The sequence below is a fragment of the Herpailurus yagouaroundi genome, unplaced genomic scaffold (genome assembly GCF_014898765.1).
Source record: "Herpailurus yagouaroundi ecotype Mexico unplaced genomic scaffold, PumYag 196, whole genome shotgun sequence".
NCBI classification, from domain to species: Eukaryota; Metazoa; Chordata; class Mammalia; order Carnivora; family Felidae; genus Herpailurus; species Herpailurus yagouaroundi.
The window spans coordinates 4,007,530-4,031,008 of record NW_024412427.1 but is presented as its reverse complement, the minus strand read 5'-3'; the positions used below and the strand labels follow the sequence as shown (position 1 = coordinate 4,031,008).

The window sequence follows — 23,479 nt, the reverse complement described above, 5'->3', positions numbered from 1 at the left end:
AGAGGAGGGGCGAGACAGAGGAGGGGCGAGACAGAGGAGGGGCGAGACAGTGGAGGGGCGAGACAGAGGAGGGGCGAGACAGAGGAGGGGCGAGACAGAGGAGGGGCGAGACAGAGGAGGGGCGAGACAACACACTCAGGAGGCAGGGGAGAGAGACAGAAAATCATGAGCAGACTCCACACTCAGTACAGACCCCGATGCAGGGCTGAATCCCACCACCCTGGGATCATGACCTGAGCCAAAATCATGAGTCAATCACTCAACCAACCAAGCCACCCTGGCACCCCTGAAACCTATCTTAACAATCAGAAGGGAGAAAAGAAGGAAGCAGAAACAGAGAGAGATATAGTATATTTGTGTGGTGATTCAAGAGCAGAAAATACTTCTACCTCTTCCTTAGTCAGGCAAAGCATAATGAAAATCCGTGTTTTAGGAGAGGAATCCTGCATTTTAGACAGTGAAGATTTCAGGGTGTAAAGTTTTCCATGAAATGGCATTCGGCAAAGCTGATCTTGGTGCCTGACACACAAGAGAGGTTCAGACAACACGAGCCTCTCCACTTGCCCCCCACCACCCCAGCCTCATTTTCTCATCTGAGATGTATGATGGGAGCTCAGGGTCATCCACCTCTGTCTGGTTCTATCATTTGACTCCAAGAAGCCTTCACCACAAACCTGCCAGGAATAAGTCACCCTTGATGCCCAGGCCTAGAGGCAAGGAGCCCTCTTCTGCCCACCATCCACGTAGGGCCAAGCATATTCCTACACCAGACACCCCATCCAATATATTTTGGCAGATTTAGGTCTCTCTCAATTGCCCATCTCCCAGGAGACATGTTCCCCAAACCAATTATAAATGGCTGCTGGGACTTCAGTGTCTCCACCTGATTTGTACACTCCGAGCTGCTGGATAAATGGTAATCCCTTGGACATTTCTATTTCCTGCAAAGTCCTCTAAAATTAGAGACTATTCCCCATGATTCCTTGTCAACACAGAAAAGCAGAGCCAAGCAAAGCATTTAGACATGAAAACAAAGACCATGTCTTTCAGGAAACCCAGGTCCTTGAGCTCTAAGACCTAGGCAAGGGCCAAAATCTGGTTTTGGAGCTTGCAGGTCAGAAAAAAAAAAAAAATGTAAGGTGACGAGCTGAGCTTTGAACACAACAGCCAGGTATGAATCCCTAATTGGCCACTTAGCTCCTGGCACTAATTTAGACACTTTTTTCATAGACTTCTCACCCATAAAACTGGGACAATTTTCTTGCCAATTTTTAAATTTTCATTTTTAATAGGCTTACTTTGTAAGTAAAATTTCTAGCAAAGAATTATATGAAAATGGCTACTGTTTACTGAGCACTTGCTATGCAGGTGACACCGTGCCAGGCATTTTATGTACCTTCTTATTTAATCCTCACGAATTAAGCATTGAGAATTAAGTGTTATCATCCTCATGTTAAAAATAAACAGAGGGGCGCCTGGGTGGCTCAGTCGGTTAAGCGTCCGACATTGGGTCAGGTTGTCATCTCACAGTTTGTGAGTTCGAGCCCCACACTGGGCTCTGTGCTGACAGCTGGGAGCCTGGAGCTTGGGGCCTGCTTCAGATCCTGTGTCTCCCTCTCTCTTTGCCCATCCTTCACTAGTACTCTCTCTCTCTCTCTTTCTCTAAGATAAATAAAAACATTAAGAAAATAAAAAAATAAAGAAACAGAGGCATAGAAAGACTAAGGAACTCACCCTAGGACATTCAGCACAGAAGTATGAGAGTTGGGATGGGACTCCAGGCAGTCTGAAGTCAGAATTACCCACAGCACCTGTAGCTTCTATAATGACAGGCATTCTTGAGGGTGAACAGTCACCACCCTTTCTCCGCCATCCACACCACAGATGAAGGAGACCAAGACCCAATGTCAGGACACAGCAGGCATACAGGGGGGAGGCGACAGCCAGGATTCAGGTCCTTCATTCTGCAGACTGTCACAGAGTGGAGCTCACGGAGGCACATCCAGAGGACCTCTCCCAGGCCCCCGCTGTGAGTGTGCCCAACACCCTGTTGCTGCAGGCTGCCCACCACCTGCCTACCATCTGGGACACCTGCAGTTCCCTCACCTGGTTCTGATATGCACATTGTATTCAGTTGGCAAAGCAAGTGTCTGGGCCCTGCCACCCTGAGCCACACCTTGAAGGCTTGCTATCCTATCATGACACCTGCCCTCACCCACCCCTCTGGAGCTGTCAACTCCCTTCTCCATGCTGATCAAGAGCCCCTGGCTGCCACCAAGACTGGGGAACAGACACACTCCAGGACCCGGCTCCACCAGCCCCACTGGGGTCTAGACCGTCTAGACTGTTCAGACAGCTCATACATATCAGCACAAGTGATTTATCTTCTTCATAACATGACCATTCAATTTGCATGATTTATTTATTCAGAGACCATAAGGTCATCCACAGCTGGATCCTCAGAGCCTATTACAGTGCCTGGCAACAAGTAAGAGGTCAATTAATATGTTAAGCGACAGAATGAACTGTGAGGATCCACCCTTCATCCCTATCTTCACACTTCATCTGGAGAGACAGACGATTCTCTTTCATGCCTCCTGACTCGGAGGGATTGCCTCCAGAAGACAAACTCAGGTCAGAACACAACAGACTAAATGTCTTTGTTGAAGACATTTTCCCTTGAATGACCCAAGTATCCTGTCTTTTAAAAATCACTTTCTAAAGGAGTTGGAGTAATGTGGCTCTTTACACTGACATCCTTGTCAATAAGTCAGCAAATCCTCGACATCAATCTCTAACAGCTAAAATGTTAGGATAGAGCAGAATGAAGATCTTCAATGAGGAAGCCTCCAGGTCACCACGACCACGGCAGACCCCAGGCTTCTGGAGAAAGTGACATTTAATCCCTCTGTCGAGGCCAGGATTCGAGACCAAAGACACACTCAGAAGTCACACCAGGTGGGGTAGCAAAAAAGACATGGGGCTTGGGAGAGACCCGGCTGGATTTTAGTCCCGGCTTTGTCACATGCGAGCTGCATGAGCTTGGGCAAGTTACTTAATATCACAGAGCCTCACTGCCTTCACCAGCTGTTAATGTAGTCAACAAATAGTTACTCAATTCCAATTGTGTACCAGGCACTGTACTATGCACTAGAACATGAGCATCAGGAAAGTGGCATGGTGGGGGAGGGGACAGGACCTAAGTCTTCATCAGTAACCATTGCAATAAATGTACAGTTACAAACTGTTGCATGTGCCACAATGGAAGACTGTAGGATCACCTGACAGGGCCTGACCCCAAGGAAGAAACACTTGAGTTGAGAGTGAAAGAATGAGACAGAGGTATGGGAGTACCAGGCAGAAAGAGGAGAACAACTAATATCAGCTAATGAGGTAACGGAACACACCTAGCCCTGAAAGAAAGACTCAATGGAGGTTGAGGATGAGCATGTCCAGTTGAGGATGTGCCAGGGGCAGGGTCGAGGGGACCTGGGGATCTGTAGCATGCTGAGGAAATCTGGACTTTAGAGCAATAGAAAAGGTTCTCTCCAGTTGCCATGTACAGAAAGAAGTAAGCATACCAAAAAGAGACACAGCAGCATGCTGGTGGCCAAAGAGAGAACAGATTTAAGGAATATTTAAGAGGAAAACTGGACATAATTGAGGGCTGAGGGACGGAAGGAGTCAAGGGTGACTCTTGGTCTCATTTGTAACCTGGAGAGATGATATGTCTACCTTCCCAGAGAAGTATAAAAACATTTTCCAAGTGAGGTAACAACTTGAGAGTACCAGGCTCTCATTTAAAGTGTTAGATGAGGGGCGCCTGGATGGCTCAGTCGGTTGAGCGTCTGACTTTGGCTCAGGTCATGATCTTGTGGTGTGTGAGTTCGAGCCCTGCGTCGGACTCTGTGGACAGCCCAGAGCCTGGAACCTGCTTCGGATTCTGTGTCTCCCTCTCTCTCTGCCCTTCCCCTGCTTGTGCTCTGTCTCTCTCTGTCTCAAAAATAAATAAAAATATTAAAAAAAAAAAAAACAAAGTGTTAGATGAAAGGGGCACCTGGGTGGCTCAGTTGGTTGAGCGTCCGACTTTGGCTCAGGTCATGATCTCACGGTTTGTGGGTTCAAGCCCCGCATCGGGCTCTGTGCTGACAGCTTGGAACCTGGAGCCTGCTTCGGATTCTATGTCTCCCTCTCTCTCTCTGCCCCTCCCCCACTCACACTCTCTCACTCTCAAAAATATATAAAATATTAAAAATAATAAAAAACAAAATAAATAAAGTGTCAGATGAAAGGGGCACCTGGGTGGCTCAGTCAGTCAAGCGTCCGACTCTTGGTTTCAGCTCAGGTCACAATCTCGCGGTCCATGAGTTCGAAGCCCACGTCAGGCTCTACACTGACAGTACAGAGCCTGCTTGAGGTTATATCTCTCTCCCTCTCTCTCTGCCCCTCCCTTGCTCATGCTCTCTCCCCCTATATAAACAAACAAGCAAACAAACTTTAAAGTGTTTGATGAAATGAGGCCACAAATAAAAAGCCAGTTGGTTGGCGGTGTTACGAGTTCTTGCCCCTCTCCATATCCTTTTAATTAGGGAGCCCAGACTGAGCTAGCCAGGCTGGGATGGAGGTCTGTGAAACTGGGCCCATGACGGGAGGATGGATATCTTCCCTGAGATCAAACACCCTGAAGACCAGGGGCCCAGCTCAGGATTCCTGCATCGTATGGGTGGCTGGATCAAAGGGTCTGCAACATGACCTTGAAGATCCATGGGCCTGTCATCATCGTGTGAAGAGCTGGGCTGGAACCAATGGCAAAAATTGATCATGTCCCTTCTCTGATTGTGAACACGTGGTAACTGCCCACTGCTCTGCACAGGACACTGATCCCTCTGGCAAGGAAATTCAAGGTCCGACACAAATGAGCACCAAAGTTTCTTTCCCACTTCTTCACCAGTGCCCAACATGGTGGCCAATGTCAGCTGCCTACCTGGCATTCGCTTCCTCTCATCCTTTCAAGGCTCCTTTGGGGAGGCCCTGTTTTTGGGGCAGCTAAAGCTGCATCCTTTGGGCTGAACAGACAGCACTTGTGGCTCCCGCATCTCTGGCCCCCAGTTGGTCTAGGTCACTGGACTAGCCTATCCTGTGTCACGCTGCACCGCACTGGCTACTTTAGCGTCTGTCTCTCCCTCCTGAGGCCAGGATGAGGTGTGACTGTGCCCTGGGCTCCAGTGGGCACTGGAAGGTGGCCTCCTCCTACATGCTGGCTGAGGGATTGTGTTCCACACAGTCTCCCTGACCCCATCAGCCCTTACTGCTACAGGCATGAATCTCTCCATGGTTCTGCCTCATCTTGGGAATGAAAAGCCAACTCAATGTCACTCTGAAGCTCAACCATACTTACTCTGTGTTCATTCTCGAAAAGAAAAGAAAAGAAAAGAAAAGAAAAGAAAAGAAAAGAAAAAAGAAAAGAAAAGAAAAGAAAAGAAAAAGGTGCCCTTCACATGATCTAGCTCTCAGGCAAATTGGGGGGGAAAGGGGGCTCTAATTAAAAGAAAGCATAATGAGAAACAAGGTCCTCTGAGCCAGGACAATAAAATCTTACCACCCTGGGGTCACCCTCTAGGAAGTGAGGATTAAGAGAGAAAGGATTTTATAAAGGCAGCTTGAGAAATCATAACAGAAAACTCTTAGAAAGGACTTACTGTGCGCCAACCACTGTTCTCAATGTGTTACTTATAAAGGAAAGTAGCTATTTCCCTGAACCCTGCTGGCAGAAAAGCTGGGAAGAGGTAAGAAAAGGCAGGATTAAGGACAATGACCCAGGAAATCCTGGGACAGGTGTGACACTGTCCTGAGGGTCAGGGGGAAGCCCAGCTCAGAGCCCCTTGTGCTCAATCACTCCAGAGAAATGGACACTCCGCCCAGGAGCCTTAAGGAGCAGGCCCTTTAGGCTGTGGTTCTTAAATGCAGCTACATTTTGAAGCCCACTGGGGAGCTCTAAAAACCCTAATGCCTGGGTTCCGCCCTCACAGGGTTTATTTTTTTAGTACTATTTTTGGGAGAGAACACATACACACACACACACACACACACACACACACACACACACACAGGAGAAAGTGGGGGAGGGGTAGAGAGAGAGGGAGACAGAGGATCTGAAGCAGGCTCCTTGCTATCAGCTCAGAGCCCCACGTGGGGCTCAAACCCACAAACCGTGAGATCATGACTTGAGCTGAAATCAGACGCTTAACCGACTGAACGACCCAGGCACTCCTCCCATCCCTATAGATTTAAATGAGGTTAAACTGGGGTGCAGTCGGGCACCAGGTGGTCCAAAAGTCAGCCCTGGTGGAGCACCAGGGCAGGTGATGTAGACAGGCCTATCAGTTTCCTAGGATGGCCATAACCAAGCACCACACACTGGGTGGCTGGCAATGACAGAGATTAATTGTCTCACAGTTCAAAGAGCTGAAGTCTAAAATCAAAGTGTCAGCAAGGACATGGTCCCTCTGAAACCTGTAGGGGACAATCGTGCCTCCCCTCATCCAAGCTCCTGGGGATTTTGCCAGCAATCCTTGGCACTCCCTGACTCCCAGCTGCAGAAATCCACTCCTCTCCTCCGTGGTCACATTGTATTCTCCCTCTATGTCTGTGGCTTCTCATGGTCACCTTTGTAAAAGGACACCAATCATACTGGATTAGAGGTCCACCTACTCCAATATGACTCAGCCAATTACATCTGCAATGACCCTATTTCCAACTAAGGTCACATCCTCAGGTACAGGGACTAAGACTTGAACATGTTTCTCTTTCTTCTGGGGGAGGGGTGACAATTCAACATCTAACCATGGGTTTCAGTCCCAGCTTTTGCTGCCCAGTCAGCACTGGTCTGTGGACTCTGCCCATCCACTGCTGAAAGTGCATGCTCCCAGCAAGAGTTGCTAATTGGAGCCCAGTACTCCAACGTTTGAGGGGGGGTCCCCAGATATTCCTGTCCACAGAGCTCCTGCCGTTCTCATTAATGGCCATGGAGGTATCTGTGCTGCTTCACTCCAAGCCTTTTGACCTGGGTCTGCTTGCCCTTGGCTTCTGGATCCTCAACTTTAAGCTGTTTGGCAAGGCTACTAACAGCCTGCTAAGCTCGACAAGTCCTCTTTCCATGGGAAGTATACTGTACCCTGCCCACCCCCCCACCACCAAATCCCACTTCTACCTGGAGCCTACCACAAAGTAGACATCTCACCTCACCATCTGGGGACCTGCCCCCTGTTCAGAGGACAACCTCCCCTCTGGTGAGTCACAGCCCCCTCAAAATCTATACTGCCTGTACCTAGTACACCATTCATGAGCTGAGTGTCCTCAATCAAGTCACTCAGCCTCCCTGAGGCTCTGTTTCCCTAACTTTACAATGCAGATGTCATCTATACCCACATCCCTGATCCAAAACTTCCAGGACAAGATCTACTTTAGAATTCAGAATGGCTCAGATTTTTAGAAAGATAGTATGGGCACATGTAACATCCCTGGTGGGATCTGGGGGTTGGGAGCAACATCCTTTGCTCAACATATAAATATTTCCCCAAGGAAGCCCATGAAAACTCACACAAGGGGAGATAAATAAAAACTATAAACAGCTTCAACATCAGTTTGGGTCAGATCTGGCAGCCAGAAGAACTTAGTGCTAAACTTAAAACAACAAACAAACAACGCTTTCCATTTTAACAGCTTCTCGGCTTTCTGGACTCTGTGTAAGAGAATCTAGCTCCTAAGCTTGCTTAAGTATTATGAGAGAGCATGTATGTGTAGCTACTTTGAAGTATGCCTAGTTCAGAGCTCATTAAATACTTAGGACTCTGGGAAAGAAAAACTAAAAGCTTTAATCCGGTTCAAGCCAAAGTTTGCCACCCTCTTTAAAACACCGTAATTTGGCCCAAAGGCCTCCCACCTCTGTATTCAAAGCGGCTACATGGCCCGGCATCCCACCCTGTTCCCCACTTCACCAGCAGCACCACACCGAGGTCTCAGCACGTTACAGAAGCCACGTTTGTTGCAATCATTTGTTTGTTAAGACGGTGAGTTTTACTTTTTAATTCTAGCTCAGTTCCACATCTAAGATTTGGCACCACTCACTGCTGCAACAAGGCCCACTCTTAGAAAAATCCCCTGCATCAGAACGCTCCCGTATTGTGCGACAGCAGCCTGGTCTCACGAGAGGCAGCCAGACACGGATGCACAGGTGCCCCCGCATGCTGGAACTGCCTTCTGCAGCGAAAGGACTGAGAACGTTTTCAAAACTCCAGAAGACACATAAATAGGGAAGGGTCCAGTGCCTGCAAAACACGGGCTGCTCCTAGCAGAGACCCGGGCCGCCAGACTCTGCAAGGCCAAGGTTAGGAAAGCCACATCTCATCAGGCCTCGTGTGACCTTGGAGAAGCTAACTCACTTCCTAGATCACAAATTCTCCACTTGCCAAGTAAGTATGTGGATTACATTCTTTCCAAAGGAACTTTGGCTTAGAAACTCCACAGTTAGAGGATTCCTCCCCATAGGAGATGGACTTTGGTTCCCTAAAGAGATCTGGGAAATAAGCTGCAGCTATTGATAGCTTCCAATAGGCAATCACAGGCGGGAGGTAAATAAGCAATTACACAGGGCACATGATGAGCACGACAAACCACCTTCGTGTGCTGACGGAATCACAATATTAGCACGACTCTGCAGCAACCACAGAAACTCCACTCTTCCTACCCCCGAGGACTGGCCGCTCCCACCACTGCCTCTGCTCAAGCAGCTGCCGCAAGTCGGAACTGTCAGAAATCAACCCAAGGAATTACTTCTTTTTGGAAGCAGAAACTCCTGAATTGGAAGTGATTCAGGTGAATGTAGCAGATGGTAGCATCTCAAAAGTTGTCACTTCTCCAAAGAAAACCGGTAAGGGTGACAACCTCTGCTGGCCAGAATCCAAAGAGAAGTATAAATAATATGGCAGATGTAACAGGTACTTATTGGGGGGAAAGGAATGGACTGAGGGCACAGAGTTCCCTGAGACGTACAGAAAAAGGGGCCACACTCATGGTGGCCAGGAGGGGAGCTAGCCTGTGGGGTTCCTGCAGTGGACTAAAGCCACCTCTGCACCACATTCTTATCAGGGTGAAGGAAGGGGTGAAAACTTGGCCACACATCATCACATTACGATGACCTCAGAGAGTACATCTCCTTCCTTAGGAAGAAAATTCTGTAACTGGCCAGGAAAAAATAAATGTGAGCAAGTGTGTGTGCATATGAAATCTTAGAAACCCAGCCAAGAAAACTGCAAGATCAAGAACCTGAATGAAGTTTGTCAGAACAATAGAAGATAATGAGGAAAAACACTGAACTTCAAAACTCAACAGTCAAGTTAAATATACATGCTGGGAACAGCATTTATGCAGATGAGCTTGAGGGGGCGGGAGCTTTTTCTGAATGCCAACTGTGTACCAGGCACTGTGCTAGGCACTTTAACTTCATGATTTCACTTCACTTTCATAAAAAATTTACAAAGTATCTTTGGCAGCTACAGTAGCAGGAACGATAGGGAAAACACTAGCAGTAATAGTGTTTTTAAAATTTTTTGTGATGAAAAACAACATAGGTTCCTGGTAGGAAGTCTGTAAAATTCAAAAAGTAAGAGAAAAGTGACAAGTCTTTTAAACTCATCTTCAGAGATCCGCCTGATGCCAGTGCTCCTGCCACCACAGTGTCCCCCCACCTGACCACCTGAATTTGAGGTTCTTTCAACAAGATGACTCCTCTGACTTCTTATACTTTTCTGGCATTCACCCATCCATCCATCCATCCATCCATCCATCCATCCATCCATCCATCAGTATGAGCCCCTATTTGGGCTCAGGCCCGCGTTAGGAGGTAGGATTACTGGGATTTGACAAGCTCTCTACTCCCTGCCTGCCCACCCATGCCTCTCCATTCAGCCTCACTGGCCAGGCACTTTCTCTCCATACTTGCTAGTAGTGTGTCCAAGTGTTGAGCTTGGGGTCTCTGAGATACAGCCTTCTGAGAAAAGCTGGTGTTCTGCCTGACCTTAGACCATCACATTCAACTGTCAACCCCCCTGGATGGGTTAAATAGGTGATGGGGATTAAGGAGTACACCTGTTGTGATAAGCCCTGAGTGATGCTGAATCACTATATTGTACACCTGAAATATGATACTGTATGTGAACTGGAATTAAAATAAAAACTTAAGAAATGAAAAATATATAAATAAACTGCCAACCCCCATTACCATGTAGGTGAGGTGAGGAGGGGAGTGGCCCCACAAAGGAGAGGCGCTGCCTTTAAGGACAACGGGCCTGGACACTGCTCTGCAAGGAGCCCACCCTCTCCCTTGCCTGAGCGTGTGAAGATTCTCAAGATCATCATAGCAGTCAAACAAGTACCTCATTCCAAGTCACGAGTTGTTTCTGTTTGGTTTCTTTTCCCCATATGATAACTTTAGCAGAACGAGGTTCAGTCTGGGGAAAGTACAAAGAGCTAACTTGTGTGGCATCGGCCAAGTTTACTCCTCCTCTGGGTCTCAGTTGTTTCATCTGAAAAATGGGGGACTGTATTATTTGACTGTCCAAGGATGTCTGATGGTTTATGATGTTATATAAATCTATTTCCTATCATAAACCGAAGTGTGTGTGTGTGTGTGTAAGTGAGAGAGACAATGTGGCCTGTAAGAAGTCTTTGTCTTCTTGCTGAATAACCACTAAATTACTTTAAAAACTATAATCCCAGACTATCCTATTGACAATCAAGAGCCTGTGCAGTGAGTGCTGTGTACGTCCACCTGCTGCACACGGATGGACCAAAGCCTGAGTGAAGAGCACGTCAGAATGCTTCCAGGTTGTGGGCTGGCTACAGGAACCCACGGCAAGTGTAAACAGAGCTCTGTGGTCTAGTCTGGGGAATGGACAACTCCAGACAGAGCATGTGCTCGAGGGCAAGCTAGGTTATGTCACAACCCCTCAGGAAATCAGGGCCAGTCTAGCCTCTGGGAAATGAGGACAGGGGAGACCTGGGCAGAAGAACAACCAAAGCTCCAGCTGGGCCAGAGCTCAGGTTCAATCCTGGGGTGCTCATAAAGACCAAAGTCATCACCCCTGGTCACGAGACAGCCACGCCTGCTGCATGCAGGAGATATCTATACACAGACAGACCTATTTGGGGTCGGCACAGGAGCTGAGCAGATGGGGCCAGGCTGCTAAGGGATTTAACACCTTCCCACCACCCCCATGGCACACACCCCCACGTGTCACAAGGAGCCACAGACCTGCTTGCTGCCTGCTCCCTTCTCCCATTTCTGATAAGGTCACCCACCGTGCTTTATAACGCAAAAATAACATTCCTGCTGCCAATGCAAATTATGTCTGAACCATCCACCCTCCCCTGCCTCATGCAGAAAGCAGCTCCACAGGGGAGAGGTGAGCCAGGCTGCAGTTACGAGGCTTTTTGAGACACCTAATGAAACACCTTGTGGTGACCGCCCCCTCTGAGGAGAGCTCAGCAAAATGCATCGCAGAAGCAGAGGTCAGGCTTGGGGCAAATGCTTCCGAAGCACAAAAAGCATACACAGGGAGGGACTAGAGCTTTCCCCATCCTTAGCAGGTGTCCCCAAGTCTGTAGTGCTAACTAACCCTGCAAAGTCAAGATAACCACAGTAACTGCCCCACCTCTCTCAGCCTCTAGGGGGTACAAGAGGTACCACTCTCGTTTAGTATAAAGCTAGGGTAAAACTAAAACATTTTATTGAGCTCAAACTCAAAAGCAATAAAGTTTTCATTTAACTCAAGACGTTAACAGCTCAGGGATCTGGGAAATCACTCTGCAAGGCTCCCTTGCCATGTCCCTTAGGAGCTCTGAGAGCCCTGTGGCTGGACTGTTCCTACCTGCTGCAGCAGTGACCCCTGGAGAGTCAAGATGAGGACACAGGTCTGGGGACAGGCTCCAAAAACGTTATATAACCTGCTTTTTCCTCTTCTTCCCCTGGGTCTTAGGCCTGCTTGGAAAAGAACTGCTGGAACTGGGCATCCTTATGTAATGGCAAAAAAAAAAAAAAAAAAAAAAAAAAAGGACTGCTTGGATGCCACTTCTGTGTCTAACCCTTACAGACAACGTGACTCCAGGGAAAGTGACTGGGTTATTCTATGCTTGAGCTTTCTCACTTAAAAAGGAGGGTGATGGGGGCACCTGGGTGGCTCAGTCAGTTAAGCATCCGACTTCAGCTCAGGTCATGATCTCATGGTTCATGAGTTCGAGCCCCGTGTTGGGCTCTGTGCTGACAGCTCGGAGCCTGGAGCCTGCTTCGGAATCTGTGACTGCCCCCCCATCCCCTCCCCAGCTCATGCTCTGTCTCTCTCTCAAAAAATAAATAAACGTTAAAAAAAATTTTTTTAAGGAGGGTGACGATAATAATATGTTTATCTCCTCCAGTTCTTATGAAGATCAAACTAAAGAATGCACAGGTATCAATCAGGGTCACACTTGGCATGTTCAACAGGGAGAATACATGAGAGCTAAACAAAGAGACTATTTATAAAGGGGCAGACAGGGAAGAACATGTGCAAGTTCAACCAGGCTGTCTCCACCCCTCAGGACAGCAGAGATCACAGGGAGGGAGTAGTTACTGTAATCAAGCAAGAGCAAACAGAAAACAGTGATGAGAGGCTCCTTCCAGAGGAGCAGTGACCTTCAGTCCAGCGACATGGCTTGGCCTCAAGCAAGGGCACAGGGAGACGTCCAGGGAATAAGTACCTAGACCACGCTGTCCTCTCTACCTCCCTCTAATCTCGGGCCATACAGAAGTCAAAGGGCACTAGTGAGGTCCCTCCAGGTGAGCCTTCCAAGACAGTAAGCAGGGTGGAAGGGGCAGAGCATGGACTGAGAGGGTCATGTGGAAGATACCAGCACAGCATTCAGTACACATACGATGTTGTCCTAGAATAAGGGGGTCCAGGCCTGGCCGCTAAAACACTGAATGGGGATTTAGAGCCAGATGCCATAGCTATCAGTGTCTCTTAGCAGCCACTGCTGGGTGAATTGCTAGATGTTGGAAGGACCAGATCCAGGTGGCACATCCCCTCCAACCCCTCCCTGGACCTACCAAGTTCGCCTTAGGGATGTGTAGGCTTTGGAAGCAATGGCTTGGGGCAAGAGACAAAGGAGGTTGCCATCATCAGTTCAGAACACAGAGGGGCTTGTCATAGCCAAGATGGCTCTACCTTTTATTGAGTCAGCGGAACTTATTAAGTGAAAGAAGTCCATTCTTCTAATTAACAGAAAGTCCCACCTCCTCTTAAATCACCACCAGCCTCCTTTCTAGGACTTTCCCACCTGCTCTAAGTGAATTCAGAGCCCTATGGAACAATGAAAGTCTCTCTTCCACAAAAGAGCTCCTTGGACAGACAATCCAATACATCAAATCAACGAATCCAGTATTTACAGAGATCCAGGCCTGTACTGCTTCTGGGGTATGCTGAAACAAGTCAGAGGCATTTAAAGCACTGTGTGTGGTTTCTCTTTCTGAGGAAGACCATCCTCTTCACATGTCCCTAAATCAGCCCAAATGGGAAGAAGCACATTCTCCAAGGCAGGGTGGAGTCGACTGCGGGGCCACAATACCTTCGCTCTGAACTCCAGGCTCCTTTATTTGCTTGGTAAATAACCTTGGGCAAATCCCTTCAAGTCCCTGGACCCTGCTTTCCTCATCTGAATCTCTTGGGTATTAATCCCTAACTCACAGGATCACAGAGAATTAAATGAGAGGATGTGTGTGAATCTCCTAGAACAGCACCTGGCACACAGTAGGTCCTCAATAAATGTCCACTCTTTAGCCATGAAAGTGGCTTCCAGGTCTCCATATGTGTTTCCCTCATCTTCCCTTGAAATATCAGTCTCAGGGGCGCCTGGGTGGCGCAGTCGGTTAACCGTCCGACTTCAGCCAGGTCACGATCTCGCGGTCCGTGAGTTCGAGCCCCACGTCGGGCTCTGGGCTGATGGCTCAGAGCCTGGAGCCTGTTTCCAATTCTGTGTCTCCCTCTCTCTCTGCCCCTCCCCCGTTCATGCTCTGTCTCTCTCTGTCCCAAAAATAAATAAACGTTGAAAAAAAAAATTTAATAAAAAAAAAAAAAAAAAGAAATATCAGTCTCAGAGCTGCCAGATCCTGCTGTTTCTGTTTCCTAAAACGTGGGTTATGTCACCTTGTCTCATTTCTTTCTCGGCACACATTTCATCATCAATAAAATGGAGTGGGGCAGGTTACTGAAAGGACTAGACAAGTGGTTCTTGACCTCTGCTATGAGTATACTTCTCCCTGGACCCTCACATTTTCAAAGGCTTGTCTACTACAGAAATAGAATTTCCAAAGTAAAAAAATTACCTCTCCCTCCAACTTCTCTTAATCAAAGCAAAATACAACTGCTACCCACCCCCCATCAGGGCTCTTGAGAAGCATGCGATCACCAACCTTGTTCACTAGGTTGATTCCACTCAAACTCTAACCCAAAAAACTTGTAATTTCTTTGAACCTGTGAAGCTCAAACACACCATCGCACAAGCATCTTGACATACTAAAAGCAGTTCAAGCATTACCACTTCTTGCCAGGTTCCCAGGTCCTCAAGTTGAAAAACACTGAACTAGGTGATTCCTAAGAAGGTCTCCACCTCTGTCCTTCTGAGATCCCAGATGGAATAACTAAGGAAGATCAGGCACACCCTGAAAAGGCACATGCTAATGAGAGCCAGCCTGGCATTCATTTGACAAAGGATAGACTCACAAGGTTAAAGGGACTATGGTTCCATGAAAAGGCTGAATACCATTATGCAGTGCTGTGAATCTATCTTCCCAAAGCAAACCTTCTGGTAACGCCTGGCAACAGGAAGCCAAAGTCCCTTATGTTCAGTTGCTAAATACCTACAGTCCTGTGGTGTCCCCGAGGGCACCCACACACATTCCTTCATGAGGTCATAGACTGTGGATTCAACCCACGATGTTGTTCCTCCAGAGCCTACCTTGGAGCACCCCTACTGACCATGCAGAAATGATTTTGAACTACAAGTCCTCACCACGCAGCCCGAGGCCAGCCTATCTCCCGACTGCCTTTCTTTCCATCACGTGGAAAATTCACAGATGGAAGAGAACAAGCTGGTTGCCCAGGTCTCATTCCCCACAAACACCTTCACTCTGTGGTCCTCGTTAGAGCACTCAGGAGCTGACTCGTTGCTAAACCAAACTTGCAAAGCACTGTGTTCCTGCCACTTCCCTAGATGCACACTTAATTACAGCAGCTCCTTCCAGTCGGCCATTCTCCACGATTTCAAACATCCAGGTTACTAGTCTCCTCATGTCCTCCTCAGGCACTCATTAGCGTTGAACATTTTGTTCTTGTCTTACATCTTCTATTCTGTCCCCTACACAGCTTAAGGAGTACTTGAGTTTTTGTCTCTGCCACTGTGTTACCTAATAAATAGCATTCTGTCTGACATGAGATTGAGAATAACTGCTTGCTTTACAATTTTCTATTGAAATTATCCAAAGATAACCTTAAGGCCCTAAAACTCTTCTCTGCTGTTAGACCTCGTGCTTTTACCAATATCCAACTTCTATTATTCTTAACCATTAACTGTAATGTTACTCACCTCTAATTATCATCACTGTCTTGCATTTCCCCGTTTTCAATCTAATTCTTAAAGATCCATTATAAGTATCCATACTTATAGTACCTCCCTGCCTGCCTGGAGCATCCCTTTCACTAAGTGTCCCAATTGAGAGAGAGAAACACACACACACACACACACACACACACACACACACACACACACACACTCTCTCTCTCTCTCTCTCTCTCTCTCTCTATATATATATATATATATATATACACACACACACACACAGGGCTACCCGACAACAGAGAACAAGATGCTTTCTGTTAATCTGCCATGGCTTCACCTCAAGCTTTTGCTGTAGATGTGATAAAGCAGGGGGCAGCAACCATTTCCTAGAAAGAGCCAGATAGAAAGTATTTTCAGTTTTATAGATCACACTGTCACTGTTTCAACTTCTTAGTCCTGCCATCGTAACCCCAAAATCAGCCACCAACAATATGTAAATGAATGGGTGTTACTGTGCTTCAATAAACTTACTTATAAACACGGGATGCAAACCACATTTGGCCTACAGCCCACTGTTTGCCAACTCTGGAGATAGAAAAAGATGGCATTTAATTTGTATTTGTGTTATTTAATGATGAGATTTTTTCCCCACTTTATAACAAACAGGGGAGGTCCAAGTTGGGAATGGGGATATGAGGAGATTACAAGTTTCATGGTATACTTGCTGTACTGGAGAAACCAATCAGACAACCAAATGACCATACCATGTTGGCAGATGGATATACACCAAGCTAGAGCTTGAAAGAGGTCCTGAATGGAGATTTAATAAATTTTTATTTTCAACGTTTATTTATTTTTAGGACAGAGAGAGACAGAGCATGAACGGGGGAGGGGCAGAGAGAGAGAGAGACACAGAATCGGAAACAGGCTCCAGGCTCTGAGCCATCAGCCCAGAGCCTGATGCGGGGCTCGAACTCACGGACCGCGAGATCGTGACCTGGCTGAAGTCGGACGCCTAACCGACTGCGCCACCCAGGTGCCCCCTGAATGGAGATTTAAAAAAAAAAAAGAAGAAGAAGAAGAAGAAGAAGGAGGAGGAGGAGGAGGAGGAGGAGGAGGAGGAGGAGGAAATCATCAGCCAAGAGATGGTCTTCAAGCCACTGACCTGAATGAAACCATCAAAGGAGCTTGTGTAGCTGGAGAAAATGGCCCAGCAGCAACTCCACCCTAAGAAGGCCTGGAACCAGCAAAGGAGAACAGGGAAAACCAGCATGGATGAAGGGCCACTAAGTGTACTGGGATTAGAAGCCAAATGATAAGCAAGTTTCAAAGAGAAGAAGAGACCAACTAGAATCAATGCTCCCAACAGGTCCAACAACATGAGCAGCACAGTTTTCGGCAATACGGACACCACCGGAGAGCTGAACTTGAGCCGTTGTGACAGGGACAGCTTTGGCAGTGACCAAGCAGAGCGAACCCAGAGAGATGGGGAGAATAAGTTCTCTGGGGGAGCCATGCTGAAAAAGAGGGAATAGAAAATTAGGGTATTTTATGTTTGTTTAGGAGACTTTTAACATTCATTTTCACATATGATATCAACCAGTCAGGGTAATTTCCATCTTTGATGGTGTCCCTTAAAATATTCTCGCTTGAATATCACATAAAATTCAAAGGCATTATGTTTTTCTCTTCTACATTTAACATGTTAGCAATCTATTTTCATATACGGACTGAGTTAATGATCTAACTTTCTCCCTAAATAGCCAATTTTCCTAGCAGCATTAATTAAATAATCTATTCTTTCCCCTGCTGATCTGAAATCCACCATTATCACATAATAAATATTTACATATACTCAAACCTTTTTATTATATTTTTTTCTGTTCTGTTCCAATTATATTTCATTTCACCAGCCACTAAACTAAATTGCTTGTAGTGTTAAATTATTTTTATAACCCTTTATAACTTTTTACTGTGTAAATCTTTTATTTTTAAAACATTATATTTTTTTTGCTATTCTTACGGGTTTAAGCTTCTATATAAACCTTAGAATAAATTTTGTCAAGTTCTAAACAGTAATTCCCAAAGGATTTTGATTGAAATAACATAAATGCATAATCAATGTGGGGGAGAACTGACATATTTACATATGTCAAGAAGTACATAGAGCACACTTGTTCAGAGACTATGTAGTATGATTTTCAAGAAGCACAGCATTTTTCATTGGTGTAAAGATTCTTCTCCATTGGCTCATTCTGGAAGTATGTCCTTCACACAGGGATTCTATCCCCTCCATGGCCTGTCTAGATGCCTCCTCCACGTTACATAACTTCAAATGTGACCTAAAAACTTACACTCTAGATATAGAGCCTCATATAAATACTGGAATAAAACAGTTTTGTGTTAAAGCAAATTGGGGTCCAGGTACCCCAGAATGAGTGTATGCCAGGATTGAACTAGGAGGCTGATTTCAATCCCCACCACCTTGAAGGATGGGCTCCTAAAACACAACTGAGCTGAGTCAAATACTTGAGTAGACAGAGACCATGGCTGAGTAAATCTGCAGACTAGTTGGAAAAACAGCATGGTTTGGTGCCCCCTTTTCTCAAGTACATACATGTCTGCATAAGTGACAGCAAATCCTTCCCAATGCCCCCAACCTGACCACAGACAGAAGCACTGGAGAGGCATGCTGTGCCATCACCAGGCACAATTTGTTTGTCATAGCAGGACTTTGAATCCCCTCATACCCAAATAGTACTTGTCTGAGGAATGAGTCTGCCTGGAGACACAATGGTGACATTCCATCTTCTTTTCCAGAAGTATCCATCCATTTCCTTTCTTCATACATGCATTAATTTATTCATTCATGTGGGAAACACTTATCAAACCTACTATCTGGCAGACACCTTATTCGGTACTGAGAATATAGACAGGAATGAGACACTCTATCTTTGAGGCACTTACCCAATTCACACATGGTTGGAGGAAGCCAAGACTCAGCAAGTTTGAAGAACTCAGGAATAGAAACAAACTGGTACAGGTACTGGTACTGGTACCTGGTTGGTAAGGTACAACCAGGGCTTAATCAAGGACCACTTGACTCTTCTATACCTGCTACCCCTCAGAATTCATATCACAAAACTTCCTTTGGCACACAGTGAGAGAATACACAGAGAAGACCCTTCCTAACTTCCACCAGACATGTGCCTTGCACCCATCACAGATATGACACCTGGAAGCAAAACAACAGACCAGACAAAAAAGATAATCCCACATCAACTCCACCCCTCCCCATCCTGATGGCCCCTTAGATGAAGACTCATGAGGATATTCTGCCTGGTAGTTAAAGCAATCACTAGGAAAAAGGTTTCTGAAATCTCTAAGCATTGCTCATTAGCATAAACCTAGGAGAGGTCTGATAAAGTTCAGAGCTTATCTCCAAGCCTGCTTGCTCCCTCTATGCCCAGAGCAGCAGCTGGGCAAGGGATCACCTTCTTTGCAAGGAAGCAAATTAAATTAAATTAGATCATTTATACCAGCACCAACAACAGCAGCCGCACTTTCAACAAAATTAAGATCTTGAACTGAAAACAAGAGCATTATCTTCTGAAAACCTAATCCCACTGCCTAGTTTAAGCACTCACCACTGAGACCTACTGTAGCAACTTGACCTAAACACATGGGAAAGGAAGCTTGGGGAGGCCCCACAGTGTCTTTTTGGCAGCCTGGAACTCAGTCTTTTGTTTGTTGCTATTCTATTCTTATAGAAACACATATCCAATAATGTACTTGACATATAAATGGGCCATTTCAGTGAAATGGTCATTGAAAACCTCTTCTAATAAGAGTAAGTCATACTGGCTGTGCAAGAGTGTATTTATAATCACCCAGCATGGCAGAGTGGAAAGAATGCCAGATCTTTCAGAAAATATGGTGGCTTGAGTACCATTTCACAGAAACTCCATCTCCAAAGTTGACTGAAGTGAACAAAAAGTAGTGAAAAGAGCAAATATACTATTAATGCTGAAATACAGAGAGAGCCCTAACTTCACATTATAAGTTTTAAGTGTCACCTTGAACCCAAATGAAAGGAGAAGAATCCAGACCCATCTTCCCTTTTCAAATGTAACAGTGCTGGAGGGAATAAACACTGGATAAACAGAAAAGCTCAGAGATAGCTCCCAATTTGAAGGGAATCAACTGGAAAGTATTGCCAAACCATGGGATAAATGTAAACCATCCCGAGTGGAGTTTGTTTTCCCCACTAGGGATTTACATCTTTCCTTAAATCCTACCCCCAGAATAGCTTGTCAGGTGGAAACCAGTTATGTCATATCAGGGTTCAAATGGGGAAGAAAAAAAAAGACAGTGAATAGGCCTAGAAAAATAAAAAACAAAAGCCTCTGAAACAGAATGACCTTTCATGAAAGCGGAGGACTCATAAGCAACAGAAGCTTTAGGGGAAGCTCTCCATCCAGAAACTGGATCCATTACCAATTCAGCAGGACTGGACCCAGTGTAAGACTTTGGATAAAGTCAGAGACCAGAGACAAGACTCCTTAGTCCCCAGTGACTTCCTCTCCCATAAGGGAAAGAGCCAAACTGTGTCCAAATACAAAGGAAGAGTAGCCAAAGAAAATTCGGTGTTCCCAATCTGTATCAAATAACACTGTCACATAACCGGCCCAATTTATATATATATATCTATATATTTAATATACATAGATATATGTATATTTTTATATATTATATATATTTATATATATTATATATGTTTGTATATATAGATATATATATTATATATATATTTATATATATATATTTATCTATCTATCTATATATATATATATAGAGAGAGAGAGAGAGGCAAGTAGAAAAAAACAGCCTAAGACTTCAATGAATATTGTGTCACCCCAATGTAGGTCTGGCATGCAAAAACAATTAAAAACAAAAACAAAAACAAAACACCTCACTCTTGAAGAAGAGGTGCTCCAGGAAACAGAAACAACAGTTTTGTAATCCCACGGAAATTGAAGAGTCTAAGAACTCCCTCAACAAGCAATGAAGAAGTCAGAGGACATGAAGGCTTTTCAAGGCTGGGAAAGCACATGTTTAATAGGGGATTGTACCCTGATACCAGATCTGCAGTTCCTGAACATATGCGGGGACAGTGTGTGAAGAATATGCACGCTATCAGGGCTGGAAGGACCCTCATCTAGTCCCAATCAGCAATAGGACGGTGAAACCAAGGTCCTATATTTACTAACTGGCAGAGCTACAACTCAGATCCCAACTCTCCCCAGTATATATAAATAGGAAAGGAGGAGGAGTGGGAAGGGAGGGAGAAGAGAGACAGAGAAAGAATGTAAGACAGAGGCAGCGGCTGGGTGTGACAAAATGAGTATGTTGTCTGTGCTCTTAGGTATATTCCTAGGAGTGGAATTGCTGGGTCACATACTTACTTTACGTTCAATGTTCTCAGGCACCACCAAACTTTTTTCCACAGCAGCTGCACAACTATGCATTCCCACTAGCAATGTACAAGGTTCCAACTTCTTAGCTCCAGCACTTTCTATGTTGTGCGACTGTGGATAAGTTGTAGCATTTCTCTGCATCTGTTTCCCCCTATATCTAAAGAGGAAGGGTTAGGACCAGCTATCCCAATTCTGCTTGTGTTGCTGTATATCCATACACGCTTTCTTCCCAGCCACTTCTCACCTTCCACTGCCCACATCACCTTCCAGGAGTTCCCCAACAGTGTGAACTGAACTGCTACAATGAATAAATCCTGGCTCTTCTCCTTCTCAGAGCTGGAATTATCTTAATGCATGTTCCCAAGTTATAGTAATGCGCTTCCATTTCCATTCATATCTCTCAGTATACTTTTTTCCTCTGGTCTCTTCTTCTAACCTTTTTGCAAGCATCATCTTGTTCTGTCTGTTGGCTGTCAGCTTTTCTCTACAAGCTTTAGCCGAGTTGCCAGATTCTTGGCCATTTCTCCACCCTCAGCTCATAACTATTTTTCCCTCAAGCTCAGAGACTGCTAAGTGGTCTTTGTGAAATCCTATTAGGATAATCTCCATCCATGTCTCAGATGGGCCGCCTCTGGAAACCTCAGCTGTCTTCCTTCCCACAGTCTGCACATCATAGGCTAGCTCCTGAGACACCCAACTCATACTTATTCATAAATATGCTTAAAAGGCTCTAAACCTGTGGACACAAGCAATGGTTGAACTCAACAAACAGCCAGCTCAGATGTCATCTTCTGCAGGAAGATTTTCCTGTTCACCTGAACCTCCTCTTCCCCCACAACCCCATGGAAAAGGAACGTGACTGACCAACTCCTCTGTGCTTCTTCTGTTTACGTTTGTTTTCGTCATGTATCTGTTTCATCATCTTGTGGGCCTCATTAAGGTGGGAGCTGGAATATCTTGTTCACAGTTGTACCCTCAGTGTCTGGTATATTAGAGGTTCTTAATATGTGTTTGTTAAATTAATCAATGATTGAGCTTCTCTTACACGCAGTTGATCTTGGGTCCGCCTATCTGTCTATCCATTAAACCCAAAGCTCCCTTTGGTCAAGCTGGGATTTATTCACCATGGTAACCACTGTGAAAGAAAATTTTACTCTGACACTTGTTACAACAGTAAGGAAGAATTTAATCGAGACAATTGTAATAGAGATATTGCAACAGGGAGAGAGATAAGGCTCAATTCCGAATACACAAAGACAGTTGCGGATCTGTAGCTAAGGAGCAGAGTGAGGGGGGTCAGCGACATCAAGGATAAGACAAGAAACAGGACTAAGGCAAGGATAAGACTAAGAAAAGACATCAAGGATAGAGGGGATTTTCTTGCTAACCTGACTTAATAGGAATCTTGCTGAAGGCAAGACAGGGTGATCAGATTGCAAGAGTTGGAGTCTCGCTACAAGTAGGATAAGTAGGCCAAAAACAGGATAGGGGATAGGAGCTTTAGGATATGGGGGTAACCTCAAGGCCCAGTCAAGAAGAGGGACCAAAGGAACCTAACTGAAGTTTGGTCAAGGAAAGGTCTTTGTTACCCCAAACATGTGGCATAAGTTCCATCTTGGGTGTGGCGGTAGCAACTCAATGTTTGTTGAACAAAAAGCTGCATCCTCAGCAAGGATTCAAAGCTCTCTCTTCTTCACCCTTCCCTCAGAAGAAACAGTAGCACATACTGTCCCAACAGATGGTGTCCAAGGGGTGCAGGGTTGGGGGAGAAGGCAACAAAATGTGTCCCAGGCCCCTAATTAATCAAGCATACAGGGGCGATGGAATGGCTCAGTCGGCTAAGTCTCTGACTCTTGATTTCGGCTCAGGTTGTGATCTCACAATTTGTGAGACTGAGCTGACAGCCTGGAGCCAGCCTAGGATTCTCTCTCTCCTCCTCTCTGCCCCTTCCCTGTGTGTGTCCTCACACACATGCTATCACAATATATAAACTGTTTTAATGTTTGTTTATTTTTGAGAGAGAGAGAGAGAGAGATCGCACGCACATGCATGTGAGCAGGGGAGGGGCTGGGGGGGGTGGACAGAGGATCTGAAGTGGACCCCGTGCTGACAGCAGAGAGCCCGATGTGGAGCTTGAACTCACGAACTGTGGGATCATGATCTGAGCTGAAGCTGGACGCTTAACTGACTGAGCCACCCAGGTGCCCCAGTAAACAAACTAAAAAAAAAAAAAAAAAAAAGAGTACACACTACCTTCCCAGGATTCCATAGCTTCAAGGCTTTTCCAGGCCAGTCTTCCTAAATGACCCTCACAGTCACACTACCAAGCAAGATTATTTATTTTCTCATGCTGA

General features: G+C 45.7%; 1 protein-coding gene across 9 annotated transcripts in view; it reads right to left on the bottom strand.

The window, feature by feature from the left end:
* The window catches only part of PTPRT (protein tyrosine phosphatase receptor type T), a 793,719-nt gene that overhangs the window by 747,494 nt on the left and 22,746 nt on the right, over nucleotides 1–23,479 (bottom strand). The window contains exon 1 of one of the 9 annotated variants that reach the window (XM_040447035.1): nucleotides 15,986–16,006. The exons of the other annotated variants lie outside the window; for them this stretch is intronic. The gene's annotated coding sequence lies outside the window, so the exon portion shown is untranslated. Of the gene's footprint in view, nucleotides 1–15,985; nucleotides 16,007–23,479 lie in introns of those variants that run through there. 9 annotated transcript variants of the gene reach the window in all.